We start from the raw sequence: 16,900 nt of genomic DNA, 5'->3' as shown, positions 1-16,900 counted from the left end.
GAACATGGGAAAAGTAGCTTATAGCTCTCAGTAGTTTAGGATGTTTCACTAGGTTGGCTTTTCTTCTCGGGAATAATGAAAATGGGAAAGTGTATTTTTCCTCTTCCAGCTAAACTTGGACATACTAAGATAGAGATTTGACTGGAAAAAATTACTGTTCAAAACCACTGCTGTCTCAGCATTGAAATGGTTCAAAGTTCAAATGGTCCTTGACATAAAGAATTTCTAGGAGAGTTTTGTTCTCTGCTCTCATACTCCTAAAAGTGCTTGATATTGTAAATATATTTTTAAATAGTTATTTCTTGTATTCCTTTTTATTTTAAGAACTATTTGAGTATTTAACCAAAGTTGTTAGAGTAAACAAAGCTAAAGAGTTTTTGAGTACTAACATTCCATGACTTGATGTCTTAAGCTAATACAAAGACAAAGTTAACTAGCATTGCCTGATGCAATCATGGATTCAAATTGTATTTAATTTCTTCAGTTATATTTAACTTTAAATTATTACCTTTAGAATTCTTTTCTTAAGCTTGCTCCACAAAAGTGGGATTACTAACAATCAAGGGAAGAACACTGTAGTTGTTCTTGATTCAAATTACTTTTTAAAGAGTCTAGCCAGGTTCAACAATAACAGCAATTATATTCCAATATCACCTTCACCATACCTTCACCAGTACTATTCATTATCATTTTTCTAACGTAATAGGTGAGAAATATCTTAGTATTGTACTAATTTGCACTTCTTTGATCATTGAATTACATTTATGAATTGCATTTCTTCTTCAAAGACTGTTCTTCTATTTCATTAACTACCACTCTTATCTCGTTTCATTTCCTTCCATTTAATTTCTTTAGGTTTAGTTTACTTTTTTCTTCTAACTTCTCAAGATGGATCACTGATTGTCAGCATTTTTTCTAATGTATAGTTTTAGTGGCACCTCACACATTTTGCTATGCTGTGTTTTCTTTATCATTAAATAAAAATATTTTCATTTCAGTTCTTCTTTGACCCATGGAATGTCTAGAAATATATCTCTCAATTTCAAAAGATACAGGAATTTTCTAATTAGATATTTGTTACTGATTTCTAGCTCAATTCTATTTGGTCATAGAACTTACTCTGTGCGGTTTCAATTCTTTGAAATTTATTGATACTTCCTGTATTTATAATCCATCATATGGTCAATTTTGGTAAATCTTTGATGTGCACTTGAAAATAATGTGCATTCTGCTGTTGTTGAGTGCAATGTTTTAAATATGTGGCTTAGGTCAAGTTTGTTAATCATGATATTCAGATCTTCTATATCTTTACTAATTCTTGTCTGTCTGCTCTATTAGATATCGAGATAGACGTGTGATTTTGGATTTATCTACTTCTCATTATTCTGTCAATTTTTCTTTATGTATTTTGAACATATATTATTAGGTATACACATATTTGGATTTTTTATATCTTTCTGGGTAATTGGACCTTTTATCATTATGCAATATCCTTCTTTATCTCCTAGTAACACTTTTTTGCCTTAAACTCTACTTTGATATTATATCAGCTTTTTTGCATGGGGGGAGGGGTATTAGTGTTTTAATGGTGTATTTTTTCATCCTTTTACTTTTACCCTTTTTATTTCTTTATATTTCAATTGTATCTTTTTTAAATACAGTTTTATTCATATAATCCATCCCAAGTGTGCAATCAATGGGTCCTGGTATAATCACAAAGTTATGCATACACTGCCACAATCAATATGAGAACATTCCCATTTCTTTGGGAAAAAAAAATCCCATACCCCTCCCTTATATCCCCCTATTACTGACTTTTAGCTTTGGACTAGTGCCTTTGTTACAATTAATGACAGAATATTAATTGTTTCTCTTTTAAGTAACTGAGCATTGGGTCCTGCCCCTTTTATTTAGTCTGATAATCTTTTATTTTAATTGGGGAATTTAGCACTTTACATTTAAAGTAATTGCTGAAATATTCAGCTATAAACATGCCATTATACTATTTGATTTCTATTTGTCTCACTAAGTCTAAATTCCTTTTTCTTTTTTTTTCCATTCATGCCTTCGTTTGAATAGAATGAGAAATTTTTTCTGTTATCCCCCCTCTGTTAGTTTAGTAGTTATATATTCATTTACTCTTCCTTTAGTGGTTAGCCTACAAATTACAACATATATCCTTAACTTATTAAAGTCTAATATAAATCAATATTTTCAAAATGTCTCAGACAATGGGAGAACTTTAGAACACTTTACTGCATTTATTCTACTCCCAACTCCAGCTATCACTGCGCATTTTAATTTCACATATATTTTAAACCCAAGATAGTATTATGATTTTATATATCCAATATTCATTTAGATTTCTCCACATATTTACCCTTTCCACTGCTCTTAATACCTTCCTACACTTTCAAGTTTCTTTCTGTGATTTTTTTCCTTCTGCTCAAAGAAGATAATTTACTATTTCTGTTTGATTATGTTAGTGTCAAATTCTCTTGGTTTTTGTTTTCATGAAAATGTCCTTATATCACCTACATTATTGAAGGGAATTTTCACTTGATATAGGATTCTGGATTGGCAGCTACTCTTTCCACACTTGGAAGACAACATTCTGTTATGTTCTGGTTTAAACGGTTCCTTCTAAGAAATCAGCTGTTAGTGTTATCATTGCTCTTTCTGAGGCTCATATATTCCTTTTCTCTGGATACTTTTAACATGTTCTAATTATTTTTAGTTTTTGCAAATTCTACTATTATGCAACTCAGTGTAGTTTTCTTTCTCTTTTTTGGTATTCATAGTGCTTCTTGAATCCATGGATTGATGTTTTCCTCAATTTTTGAAAAATTCCCAGCCAACATCTCTTCAAATACTGTTTCTGATCCATTCTATATCTTCTCTCCTTCTGGGATTCCAACTGCATGTATGTAAGAAATGTTCGCTGAACCCCATGTCCTTTATGTTCTTTTATGCATTTTCTATTCTTTGGTCTTTTCATGTTTCAATCTGAATATTTTCTTCTGACCTACGTTCTAGTTAACCAATTCTCTATTTCATGGTATCTGATCTGTTAGTAAACCCATCCCTAATTAATAATTTCAGTTATTGTATTCTTCATTTCTAGTATTTTGACTTGGTTCTTTTTAAAGGAATCTAATTTGCCTCTGAAATTATCAATCTTACCTTTTATTTAATTGAACATATCAAGGTTTGTTATTGTAATGCTTTTTTTCATGTAGTCCCCACTTATTTCTCTTTGATATTATTCCCAAATTCAGTTCAACCTTAAATTCTTTTATGTAATTTTTAAAGTAGGGAAGTTGCAGGTTTACAAAAAGTCACGTAAAAAAGACAGTGTTCCCCTAAACCCCTCCCCAATTATTAACACTTTGCATTAAGGTGGTACCTTTGTTACAATTGATGAAAGAATACCATAATTGTACTATTAACTATAAACCACAGTTTACATTACGGTGTACATTTCCCATATATCACCCTATTATGAACACCTTATATTGGTGTGGTACATTTGTTATAATTCATGAAAGAAAATTTTTATAATTGTACTATTAACTACAGTCCATTATTTAAAATAGGGTTCACTGTATTCTACGGTCCTCTATTTATCTTTTAATTTTTATTCTAGTAACATGTATATGACCTAAAATTTCCCCTTTTAACCACATTCACATATATAATTCAGTGCAGTTAATAACACTCACAATGTTGTGCTACCACCACCATACATTTCCAAAAATTTTACAATCAACCCAAATAGAAATTCTTAACAAATTAAACATCAACTCCCCATTCCCTCTTCCAACTCAGCCTGTGGTAACCTATATTCTAGATTCTAACTCTGTGAGTTCCCTTATTCTAATAATTTTATATCAGTGAGATCAAATAATATTTGTCCTTTTGTGTCTCACTTATTTCACTCAACAAAGTATCTTCAGGATTCAACCATGCTGTCACATGAAACAGAACTTCATTCCTTTGTAAGGCTGAATAATATTCCATTATAGTTATAGACCACATTTTGTTTATCCATTCATGAGTTGATAGACATTTGGGTTACTTCTATCTTTTGGCAATTGGGAATAATGGCACTGTGAACATCAGTGTGCAAATATATGTTGGAGTCCCTGCTTTCAATTCTTCTAGGTATATACCTGGTAGAGGGATTGCTGGGTCATATGGTAATACTATACTTAGCTTTCTGAGGAAATGGCAAACTGTCTTCCACAGCAGCTGCAACACCAACAATGAATGAGTGTTCCTATTTCTCCACATCTTCTCCAACACTTGTATTTTCTGTTTTTATAATAGTAGCCAATCTAATGGGTGTGAAATTGCATCTCGTGGTTTGATTTGCATTTCCCTAATAGCTAATGATGTTGAGCATCTTTTCATGTGCCTTTTGGCCATTTGTATATCCTCTTTGGAAAAGTGTCTATTCAAGTCTTTGGCCATTTTTAAATTGGGGTGTCTTTATTGTTGTGTTGTAGGAGTTCTCTATATATCCTGGATATTGAAACCTTATTGGATATGTGGTTTCCAAATATTTTCTCCCATTGAGTAGGTTATCTTTTCATTTAATGATAAAGTTCTTTTTTGTGCAAAAGTTTTTAATTTTCATGAGGTCCCATTTATCTATTTTTTTTTTCTTTAGTTGCTTGTGCTTTGGGTGTAAAGTCTAAGAAACCATTGTCTAACACAAGATCCTGAAGATGTTTCCTTACATTTTCTCCTAGGAGTTTTATAGTCCTGGTTCTAATATTTAGGCCTTTAATGAGTTAATTTTTGTATATAGTGTGAGATAGGGGCTGTCTTCATTATTTGCATATGAATGTCCAGTTCTTCCAGCACCAATCATTGAAGAGACTATTCTTTCCCAATTGAGTGGTCTTAGCAGCCTTGTCAAAAATCAATTGGCCATAGATGTGAGGGTCTATTTCTGAACTCTCAGTTTGATTCCATTGGTCTACATATCTATCCTTGTGCAAATACCATGCTGTTTTAACCAATGTAGCTTTATAATAAGTTTGAAGTCAGGAAGTGTGAGTCCTCCAACTTTGTTCTTCTTTTTGAAGATGGTTTTGGCTACTTACCCTTTTGGCTACTTATCCTTCCAAATAAATTTGATGATTGGCTTTCCATTTCTGCAAAGTAGACTGTTGGAATTTTTATTGGGATTGCATTGAATGTGTAAATAATTTTGGGTAGAACTGACATCTTCTTGGTATTTAGTCTTCCAATCCATGAGCATGGAATATCCTTCCATTCATTTAGAACTTCTTTGATTTCTTTTAGCAAAGTTTTGTAGTTTTCCATGTATAACTCCTTTATATCTTTGGTTAAATTTATTACTAGATATTTGATTCTTTTAGCTGCTTTATAAATGGAATTTTTCTTGATTTCTTCCTCAATATTGCTCATTACTAGTGTATAGTAACACTACTGATTTTTGCACATTGATCTAGTAGCCCACAACTTTGCTGAATTCGTTTATTAGCTCTAGTACCTTTGTTGTAGATTTTTCAGGACTTTATATAGGATCATGTAATCTGCAAATAGTGAAAGCTTTACTTCTACCTTTCCAGTGTGGATGCCTTTTATTTCTTTTTCTTGCCTATCTATTCTGGCTAGATCTTCCAGCACAATGTTGAATAACAGTTTTGACAGAGAGCATCCTTGTCTCGTTTCTGATCTTAGAAGGAAAGCTTTCAGTCTTTCACCATTGAGCATGATGTTAGCTGTGGGTTCTTCATATAGACCCTTTATCATGTTGAAGATGTTTCCTTCTATTCCTATTATTTTAAGTATTATTATCAGAAAAGAATGCTAGATTTTGAAAAATGCCTTTTCTACATCAATTCAGATGATCATGTGTTTTTTTCCCTTCATTTTGTTAATGTGGTGTATTACATTCATTGATTTTCTTATGTTGAACCACCCTTGTATACCTGGGATAAAACCCACTTGACCATGGTGTATAATTCTTTTAATGTGCTGTTGGATTCCCTGTGCAAGTGTTTTGTTGAAGATTTTTGCGTCTCTATTCAGAAGAGAAATTGGTCTATAATTTTCTTTTCTTGTGGTATCTTTATCTGGCTTTGATATTAGGGTGATGTTGGCCTCATAGAATAAGTTAGGTAGTACTCTCACCTCTTCAACTTTTTGGAATAGTTTGAGCAGGATTGGAATTAATTATTCTTGGAAGGTCTGCTAGAATTGCCCTCTGAAGCTGTCTGCTCCTGGGCTTTTCTTTGTGGGGAGTTTTTTAAAATGCAATTTTATTGAAATATATTCACACACCATACAATCCATCCAAAGTATATAATCAATGGCTCACATTATCATTTTATAGTTTGCAATCACCACCATGATCAATTTTAGACCATTTTCATTACTCCAGAAAAAGAAATAAAAATAAAAAAGAAAACCCAAAATATCCCATACCCCTTATACTACCCTATTATTAAAAAAAAAAAAAAAAACAGTTTTATTTACATACCATACAACCCATTCTAAGTATACAATCAATGGCTCTTGGTATAATCATAGAGTTATGCGTTCAACACCACTGTCAATATAAGAACACTCTCATTTCTTCTGAAAAAAAAAAAAATCCCATACCCCCTGTTTTGGTTGGCTAAAGCTGCTGAAATGCAATAAACCAGAAAATGGGTTGGCTTTTAACAATAGGGATTTATTAAGTTATAAGTTACAATTCAAAGGCCATGAAAATGTCCAAATTGAGGCATCAACAACAGGATATCTTCTCTGAAAAAAACACTGCTGGCATCCAGGGTTCCTCTGTCACATGGGAAGGCACATGGCGTCATCTGCTGGTCCTTCTCTTCTGGGTTCTGGTTTCAGTGGCTCTCTCTCTCTCTCAGCTCCTGTGGGTCCTTCTTGCTTCTCTGGCCATTTCTCGCTCTCTGCTCTCTCCAAATGTCTCTGCCTTTTATCCTCTAATAAAGGACTCCAGTAAAGGATTGAGAACCACTTTGAATGAGCTGGGTCACATCTCAATTGAAACAACCTAATCAAAAGGTCCCACCCACAATAGGTCTGCATCCACAAGAATGGATTAAAAGGACATGGTCTTTTCTGGGGGTACATAACAGCTCCAAACCAGCAGACCCCTTACATCCCCCTATTATTGACATTTAGCTTTGATATAGTGTCTTTGTTACAATTAATGAAAGAATATTACAATGTTACTGTTAACTACAGACCTTAGTTTGCATTAATTGTATTTTTCCCATATACCATCCTATTATTAACACCTTTTAATAGTGATGTACATTTGTTCTAGTTCATGTAAGAACTTTCTTATAGTTGTATAATTAACCACCATCATTGTCCACTCTGGGTTTCACTAAGTTATATAGTCCCAGTTTTTATCCTCTAGCTTTCCTTCTGTTGACATACATGACCCTAGCCTTCCTCTTTCAGCCATACTCACACTCAGATTTGTTAATTACACTTACAGTATTGTGCTACCATCACCCAATATTGTGCTATCCATTTCTGAACATTTGCAATCAACCTTAGTAAACATTCTGTAGTCCTTAAGCATCGAGTGCCCAATCTCTGCCTTCTTTCTATCTCCTGATAACCTATGATCTTGAATTTAACTCTCAGAGTTTGCTCATTATCGTTAGTTCATATTAGTGAGACCATACAACATCTGTCCTTTTGTTTCTGGCTAATTTCACTCAACGTAATGTTTTCAAGGTTCATTCATGTTGCATGCATCACGACTTCACTCTTCCTGCAGCTGCACAATATTGTATCATGTGTATACACCACAGTTCGCCTTTCCACTCATCAGTCAATGGGCCCTTGGACCACCTCCATCCATTGGCAATTGTGAATAATGTTGCCATAAACATTGGTGTGCAGATATCTCATCATGCCCCTGCTTTCAGTTCTTCCAAGTATATACCTAGTAATGGGATTGCTGGATCATATAGCAATTTTATACTTAACTTCCTGAGGAACTGCCACACTGCCCTCCAGAGTGGCTGCATAATTCTACTTTCCCATCAACTGTGAATAGTATACCTCTTTCTCCACATCTTCTCCAGCACTTGTAGTTTTCTGGTTTTATTTTTTGAAGTAGTTTTATTCACACACCATACAATCCATCCTAAGTGTACAATCAATGGCTCCTGGCATAATCACAGTTTTGCATTCACTATGTGGTGAGGTTTTTGATGACTGATTCAATACTTTTACTTATAATTGTCTGTTGAGAGCCTCTGTTTCTTCTAGAGTCAGTGTAAGTTGTTCATGTGTTTCTAGGAATTTGTCCATTTCATCTAGTTGTCTAATTTGTTGGTATATAGTTGTTTATACTATCTTCTTATGATCCTTTTTATTTCTGTGTGGCCAGTAATAATGACCCCCACTCTCATTTCTGATATTATTTATTTGCATCTTCTCCCTTCTTTTGTCAGGCTAGCTAAGAGTTTGCCAATTTTACCGATCTTTTCAAAAAACCAACTTTTGGTTTTGTTAATGCTCTCTATTGTTTTTTAAATTCTCTATTTTATTTATTTCTGGTCTAATCTTTGTTATTTCTTTCCCTATGCTTGCTTTGTGTTTATTTTACTGTTCTTTTTCTAATTCTTCCAGGTGTGCAGTTAGGTCTTTGATTTTGGCTCTTTCTTCTTTTTGAATGTAAACATTTCAGGCTATAAATTTCCATCTCAGCATTGCATCCCATAAGTTTTAATATTGTGTGTCCTCATTTTCCTTCATCTCAAGATATTTACTGATTTCCCTTACAATTTTTTCTTTGACCCACATCAAGAGTTGTTATTTAACTTCCATGTATTCATGGATTTTCCAGTTCTACACCTGTTACTGATTTCCAGCTTCATTCTGTTATGGTCAGAAAAGATGCTTTATATGATTTCAATTTTTTTTTAAAAAATGTATTGACACTTGTTTTGTCACCCAACATGTGGTCTATCCTGGAGACGATCCATATGCACTTGAGAAGAACATACATCCTGCTGTTTTAGTGTGCAATGTTCTTTATATGTCTGTTAGGCCTAGTTCATTTATCATATTATTCAAGTTCTATGTTTCCTTATTGATCGTCTGTCTGGATGTTCTATCTGTTGATAAGAGTTGTGTATTAAAGTCTCCAACTATTGTAGAGGTGTCTACTTCTCCCTTTGGTTTTTCCAGTGTTTGCCTCATGTATTTTGGGATACTGTGGTTAAGTGCATAAATATTTATGATTGTTATTTATTCTTGGTGGGTGGCCCCTTTTATCAATATATAGTGGCCCTTGTCTCATATAATAGCTTTTGACTTCAAGTCTATTTTGTCTGATATTAGTATAGCTACCTCAGTTCTTTTCTGGTTACTATTTGCATGAATATCTTTTTCCAACCTTTCAGTTTCAACCCATTTGAAGTCTCTTATATACAACATATAGTTGAGTCATGCTTTTTTTAATCTGTTCTGTCAATCTGGTCTTTTGATTGCGGAGTTTAATCCTTTACCATTCTGTGTTATTACCAGTACTTACTTCAGTCATTTTATCCTTTGGTTTTTATATGTCATATATTTTTGTCTCTCTTTTCCTCTATTGCAGCATCCTTTTCTTTATAGTTGAACTTTTTATGATGTATCTGACTGATTGATTTATCATTTCTGTTTCTATATATTTTTAAAATACTTTCTTTGTGGTTACCCTGGTGTTTATATTGTACAACCTACATCTATAACCTACTAATTTGAAAAGATACCAACTTAGCTTCAATAGCATAGGTGTTCTCTGCTCCCATATCCCTCTGTATCCCCTCTTTATGTTGTTTTTGCCCCACATTACCTCTTTATATTTTGTGTGTCCATTATCAGGAAATAGGCTTTTTTCTTGTTCAATTGTACTCTAACTCATATAGGAATTAAAGAGTAGAGTTGTATATTGAGCATACAGTACTACTGGGTTTTGCATTTAACCATTTAGTTACCTTTACTGAATATCTTCATTTCTTCACAGTACTGCAAGCCACTCTCTCTGTCTTTTCATTTCAACCTGCAAAACTCCCTTTAGAAATTCTTGAAGGGATGGTCTTTTTTTCTCTTTCAGTACTTTAAATATATCACACCACTTCCTTTTCACCTCCATGGTTTGATGAGAAATCAGAACTTAGTGTTAATGAGGATCCCTTGTATGTGATGAATTGCTTTTCTCTTGCTGCTTTCAAAATTCTCTCTTTATCTTTGGCATTTCACATTCTGATCAGCATGTGTCTCTGAGTAGGCCTATTAGGATTTATTCTTTTTGGAGAATGTTGTACTCCTTGGACATATATATTTATGTCTTTCATAAGTGTTGGGAAATTTTTGGCTATTATTTCCTCAAATAGTCTTTCTGCCCCTTTTTCCTTCTCTTCTTCTGGGACACCCATGATGTGTATGTTTGTATGTTTCATGCTGTCACTTACATCCCTGAGACAACGCTCAATTTTTTCCATTCTTTTCTGCATTATTTTGATTGTCCTGTCTTCTAGTTCACTGACTTTTTTTCTTGCCTGTTCAAATATATTATATGCCTATAGTGTATTTTTAATCTCCATTACTGTGCCTTTCATCCCCATAATTTCTGTTATATTTCTTTTTAAACTTTCCAATCCTTGTTTATGCGCACACAATATCTTCTTAATATCCTTTAACTCTATATCAATATTTTCCTTCATCTTCTTGAATTGATTTAGGAGATTTGTTTGAACTTCCTTGGTTAGTTGTTCCAAATTCTGTGTCTCCTCTGAAGTTTTAATTTGTTCCCCTGACAGAGACATATTTTCCTCTTTCTTAGTATGACTTGTAATTTTTTGCGGTCTAGGCATCTGATGATTTTAATGTGTTACCACTGGAGATCAGTTTTTCCCTCTTGTTTAGAGTTTTATTGTTGATTGGCTTTGTGTTAAGGTTCTTCTTTGACATTTGGTCCAACTTATTCTAGACCTCTACAGTAGTCTGTGTTTAACTGTTCAGATTTTCTCAGCTCTTCCTCATGTGATTCTTGCCCTGGATATGTGGTACAGTTTTTTTAAGATTGCACTTTTTGTGCAATTGTTTCACCTCCAGGAGAAAGCTTCCTTTCTCTGTTCTTTCCCTGGGAATCTTGATCCGCTCTTTTTTTGTGTGAAGAATTTTCTCCCCAACTCCTGTGATTTGTTTAAATTCTTTCCCTCACTCAGTGCCCCACCCCCTTTCCTTATACTTTTCAGTTTTGGAGCTGGTACCCACCCTGTCTTAGAGCAATTCAGTTCCCTCCCCCCACCCCACCCCTTTTTTTTTCTGTGAGGCTTTTCTGCCTCCAGTTCTTCTAAGGGGGAAGGGTCTAGACTGGCATGTCCAGGAAGGAAATCTCCTACCTGATCTTGGAGATTATTTTTCTTTTTCCTCAATTCAGCATTTGTGGAGTCCTTCTCCAGTCTCCGTCATCCTCCAGAGTTCCAAGCAAGTGGGATTTGTCCTTTTATTAGTTGATTCTGAAGGGAGACTTTTCCAGGGGCTGTCTTATGTCACCATGTTGATGACATCACTCCCACCTTAAAAATTTTAAATATCTATTCTGAAGTACTAATTGAACATAAGCCCAATATTCATAAAATGTATTTACTTAAAATTATTCATTGGGTATATACACTCCTATTTTAAAAACACTAGTGCCTAATATTCATATAGGAAAGGAGAATCTTTTTGTCCAATCCTGTTCCTCCGTACTTGGCAAACATGTTTAATCATTGGGAGCTTTTACTTAGCTTACAAGTGACTTATATACCTAGACCTCTGAAAAACTAATGCCTTCTTTATATCAGAAATCATGTATTCCCTTTCTAATTACCCCCAAATTTGGCCAAGAAAAATATTCTCATTCTCCTTCTTCTCCTCTCCTTTCTCCTTCTTCTATTTCTTCTTCTCTTGAAATGTCAGCAAACAGAGGAACTTTTGAAGAAGAAGATATGAAGCAGATATTTTAAGCATTCCAGGTCTTTAATTTTCTCATGACAGGGATTGTTAAACCACCAATTCAATTTGTCTTAGATCTATATTATATCTTCCATTTCTATTTCTCCAAGTTATATGACTGTTTGGAAGTGATGTTTGGTTTCTAGAACAAGCACATATATTACATGTTAATCACTCAACATCAAAATGACCTCACTTTCTTAAACACATTTAGGAATGGGATAAATGAATTCAAATTAACTCCATAATGCTCTGTATAGAATAACTTACATAATGCCTTAATGGGCTCATAATAATCCATGTCTAAAATACACAAAAATCAGAATATTCTTGGTCAAGAATATCTGCAACATGCCAGAATTCCCCAAAGCAAATAATCTCTCACCCCATTGTACAACAGATGAATTATATTTATCTATTATTAATTTCAAATAAAATATTTTGATTTAAAATTATTTATATTTATTTCTCCTCCTAGATAAGTTTAGAATGTATTTCTTTGATTAGTTGGCCTTTAGTATTAATTTTGATGGGGTATTTCTATTTTGTGAAATAGACTGTGACAAACTATATCCTAAAGGCCAAAAAAAGGCAATAAATTGGAAATAAATTTTGGTCACTGCCAATATTGACCAGAATTAAACTGGTAATGTACAATTTATTGGATCACCTTCTCATTATTAATCACCTTAGTATGGCCATCTTCTCTGTCCCACAGTTTATAAGATTAAAATATAAAAAGTCTTTCTTATAGTTACAAGTTCATCACATCAAGGATATAATCTTATCATGCTGATCCTTTAAGGAAGACAATTAGTCTATTGGTATTCCAATAAACAAAACTATCAGAATAATGTTACAAAAAAGCATGCTATTTTTTATTGATAATGTAAAATATAAAGGAATAATATGCCAGTACTTTCCATTATTTTCACACTCCCAAAGACAACTGGTAATGTAAAATCACTTTCTTGCAGACATTATGTAGTTCAAGCAATTACTTTTCCCATCTAAAAATACATGTTAAAAGCACAGTGTTAAATCAGGCACAATAATTCATTTCTAGTCAATGTTAGTGGGACACCAAATGAGCCTCTAGCAATGCAGTGATATTGCCTGAATTACACACTTTGTCTTTGCATCACACAATAGCCAAAGGCATATAAGTACTAATACCTAAGTCATAAGCAAATAATTTAGTTGCTGTGAAAGCTCTTTGGAAAGTATATTAAAAATTGGTATTATCAAAATGCCCGCTAGAAAATGTTAATCCCATTATAGAAAAGACTTAATACTATTACTCATATTTGGCAAATTAGCACATTTCTTGGAAACCGTAATAGGTTTTATATTGGTCTTAGATCCCCATTTTATACTCCTCTGTCTTCCTACCAGCTATTGCTCTGAACAGAGTAGGAAAAAGTTAAAAGATTTTGTATTATTGTAAAGAGATTTTCTATGAGAACAGTATTGTCTCTGATATGAGCTGAAGTCTATGCTTTAAAGGAATGGCAATACAGTGAAGTAATGGTAACCAACTAAACTAGAACATTTTACATATCATCCAAAAAATTATACAGATCAATAAGAAAAAAAATAAAACCATGAAAATCTCAGCAAAATTAAAATACAGAAAATACTTCAAACTTCAAATTACCAGTAAGTAGGAAAATAAATACCAATTTCCATCATAAGCATTTGCAGAAATCTAGGGCGATCCAGAAAAACTGAGCAGAAGAGAGAAGAGGACAACAAAGGACCTAAGACTGAGCTAAAATCAATTCCATAAAGACCAAGCCAACACTAAGTGTAAAAAGACTGAAAGAGAATCCATGTAGATCAGAGCACTGTCTACAGAGAAGGAACTTAAAATCAAATGGGACATGTGGTGACTGTCTCATAAAGGCAATGCTTCTGGGAGAAAAGGGTAACAATGAAGGGAGTGGTAACCTTGAAGACTGGGTAGTGAAAGGAAAAAGAAATAAGAGAAAGATACTCAAAATACTGCAGCACAACTAGATAATCAAAAAACTCAAAGGGCACACAACCTCTACCAACCTCCTCCCAATGCCCTCTTCTCCAAAAAGTCATTCTTTAAATAAACTGAATTTTCCTACAATAAGAGATGGGGGCACCCTTAAACTAGGAAAGTTGTAAACCATCCAAAACTGCCAAACCTGACAATGAACTGTATAGACGCAGCAGTTCTCATCTATACAAAACTATTAAGAAGAAAGCCAAATTAGAAACAAAACATTTTAACTGATGAAAATTCCCTCAAAAAAAAACACAAAAAACAAAAAACAGTCTTATAAGAGAAAACCGTAACACAACACTGTAAATTGAGTTAATATCCTTAAATAAGCATTTTGGGAATCAGAAATTAACTGAACAAAAGAAGTTAAAAATTAAATGAGATTTGATTGAACGCCAGAAATAAATGAAATAAAAGACAAAATCACATCAAAAAATAGAGACTAAGGTACAGGATGCTCAAGAGAGAGCAGATTGAAATGAAATAATAAGGAGCATTGAAGAAAGCCAAGAAAACAAGAGAATAAAAATGAGATAAAGAAAGAAGTCACAATGGCCAGAGAGAAAGTGGTTGAAATGGAATACAGGCAAAACAAAAGATCTAGCATATGTATAATTGAAATCTCTAAAATAGAAAAGGAAAAAGAATAATTAAAAAAAGTTTTTTATCCTTCCCAAATTGAAAGAATAACTGTATCTACCACTGAAAGGGCCCACTGGGAACCTTGAAAAATAGACCCTGGATGAGTACTTCCAAGACATAGTGTAGTAATTCTATTAGATTTTTAAAATAAAGAAAAAATTAACATTTCCTCCAGACAAAAAGATCAACTAACTTACAAGGACAAGAGACTAGTGAAAAGCTATTTTAACTATGCAAGAGCTAAAGGAATACTGTATCTATGAGCATTTCTTGAATACTAAAGGAGAAGCTTCAATCAACCAAGAAATGACTAGAGAAATATCAGCACATGGACTGATTGTGAACATTTAATATATTTAATTAAAGATCTAATATTAAAAACAAAGGTTGCAATGAGGGAGAGACACTATACATATAAACAGAAAGTAGAATAATCTCATTAATTGTTGAATAGACAAAAGGTGGGAGACAAAGGATGTCATTAAAAACTTACAAACCATATAGTAAAAGAGTAAGAAAATAAGAAACTAAGAGTATTTTGAAAGGAATAAATACAAAGATAACCACTAGGAAAAAAAATAAGACATTCCTAAATGGTAAAATACAGTTGCCAGATTTAGAAAATAAAAATAAAAGATGCTGAGTTAAATTTGAATTTCAGATAAACAATGAATAATTTTGGGGGACAGTATTTGGGGCATACTTACACTGAAACATTATTTGTTATTTCTCTGAAATTCAAATTTAACTGGGCATCCTATATGTCATCTGAAAACCCTAAACTAAAAAATTTTTAATAAAATAACAAAGAAAACACAACATGTAGATAAAGAAACATAGCAAATATAACATGGTTCATATAGTGAGTGAAACATAAATAATATGAAAAGAACATCAATTCTTTTCATATCCTTCCAAAAATTAAAGATGAGGGGACACTTCCTAACTCATTCTATGAGACCAGTGTTACCCTGATAACAAAGCCATATAAAGATATCACAAGAAAAGAAAATTACAGACCAATTTCCTTTATGAATATGGAGGCAAAAATCATCAACAGAACACTAGCAAACCAAATCCAACAGCATATTAAAAGGATTATACATAGCAACCATAGGGGATTTATCCCAGGAATACAAGGGTGGTTCAACATAAGAAAATCAATTAATATAATACACCACATTAATAGAACAAAGTAAAAAACCATGTGATCGTCTCAACTGATGCAGAAAAGGCACTTGACAAAACCATGCAACTTTTCTTGATAAAAACAAAGACTAGGAATAAAAGAAATAGAATATATAAAGAGAATTTATGAAAAACTCACAGCTAATATCAAATCAATGGTGAAAGACTGAAAACTTTCCCCTAAGATCAGAAACAAGACAAGAATGCCAGCTTTCACCATTTGCTATTCAACATTGTATTGGAAGTTCTAGCCAGAGCAATCAGGCATGAAAATAAATACAAGGCATCTAAATTGGAGAGGAAAAAGTGAAACTATCTCTATTTGCTGATGGCATGATCCTGTATATAGGAAATCCCAAAGAATCTACAAGGAAACTTCTACTAGAGCTAATAAACAAATTCAGCAAACTTCCAGGTTTCAAGATTAAGATGAGAAAACAATGGTGTTTCTACACATTGGCAATGAACAATCTGAAATTGTAATTAATGAAACAACTCCATTTAAAAAAGCATCTGAAAGAATAAAATATCTACAAATATATTTAACCAAGGAGGTGAAAGACTTGTACATTGAAAACTACAAAATACTGCTGAAAGAAAGAAATTAAAGGCCTAAATTTAAATTGCTCATATAGTAGGCTGTAAAAATAGCATCATTGTCTCATAAAAAAGAAATATGAATAACATTCTCTGATCAAAATGCAATTAACACAGAAATCAATAACAAAAATTTAATGCTTTTGGTAAATTTAACAAGGCCTTCTACTTGGAAATTTTAAGACCTTTTATTAAACAATTTTTAGATAAAATGACATACATAAACCAAACTTACAGAATTTCTAAAAAATAATAATAATACATGTTGAAGTCTATAGAGTGAGTGTAAAGGAATAACCAGAGGAAAATTTACAGTCTTATATACATGTCAAGAAAATTGAAAGAATAAAAATAACTGAATTAAATTCTGAACTCAAAAAGTAACCAAAACTAAAAGAAAGAACAAGGAAGTGATAACTATAACAGCAG

This window comes from Choloepus didactylus, chromosome X, assembly GCF_015220235.1.
Source record: "Choloepus didactylus isolate mChoDid1 chromosome X, mChoDid1.pri, whole genome shotgun sequence".
In the NCBI taxonomy this organism is placed as follows: Eukaryota; Metazoa; Chordata; class Mammalia; order Pilosa; family Megalonychidae; genus Choloepus; species Choloepus didactylus.
Note: the sequence above shows the minus strand (reverse complement) of the source record.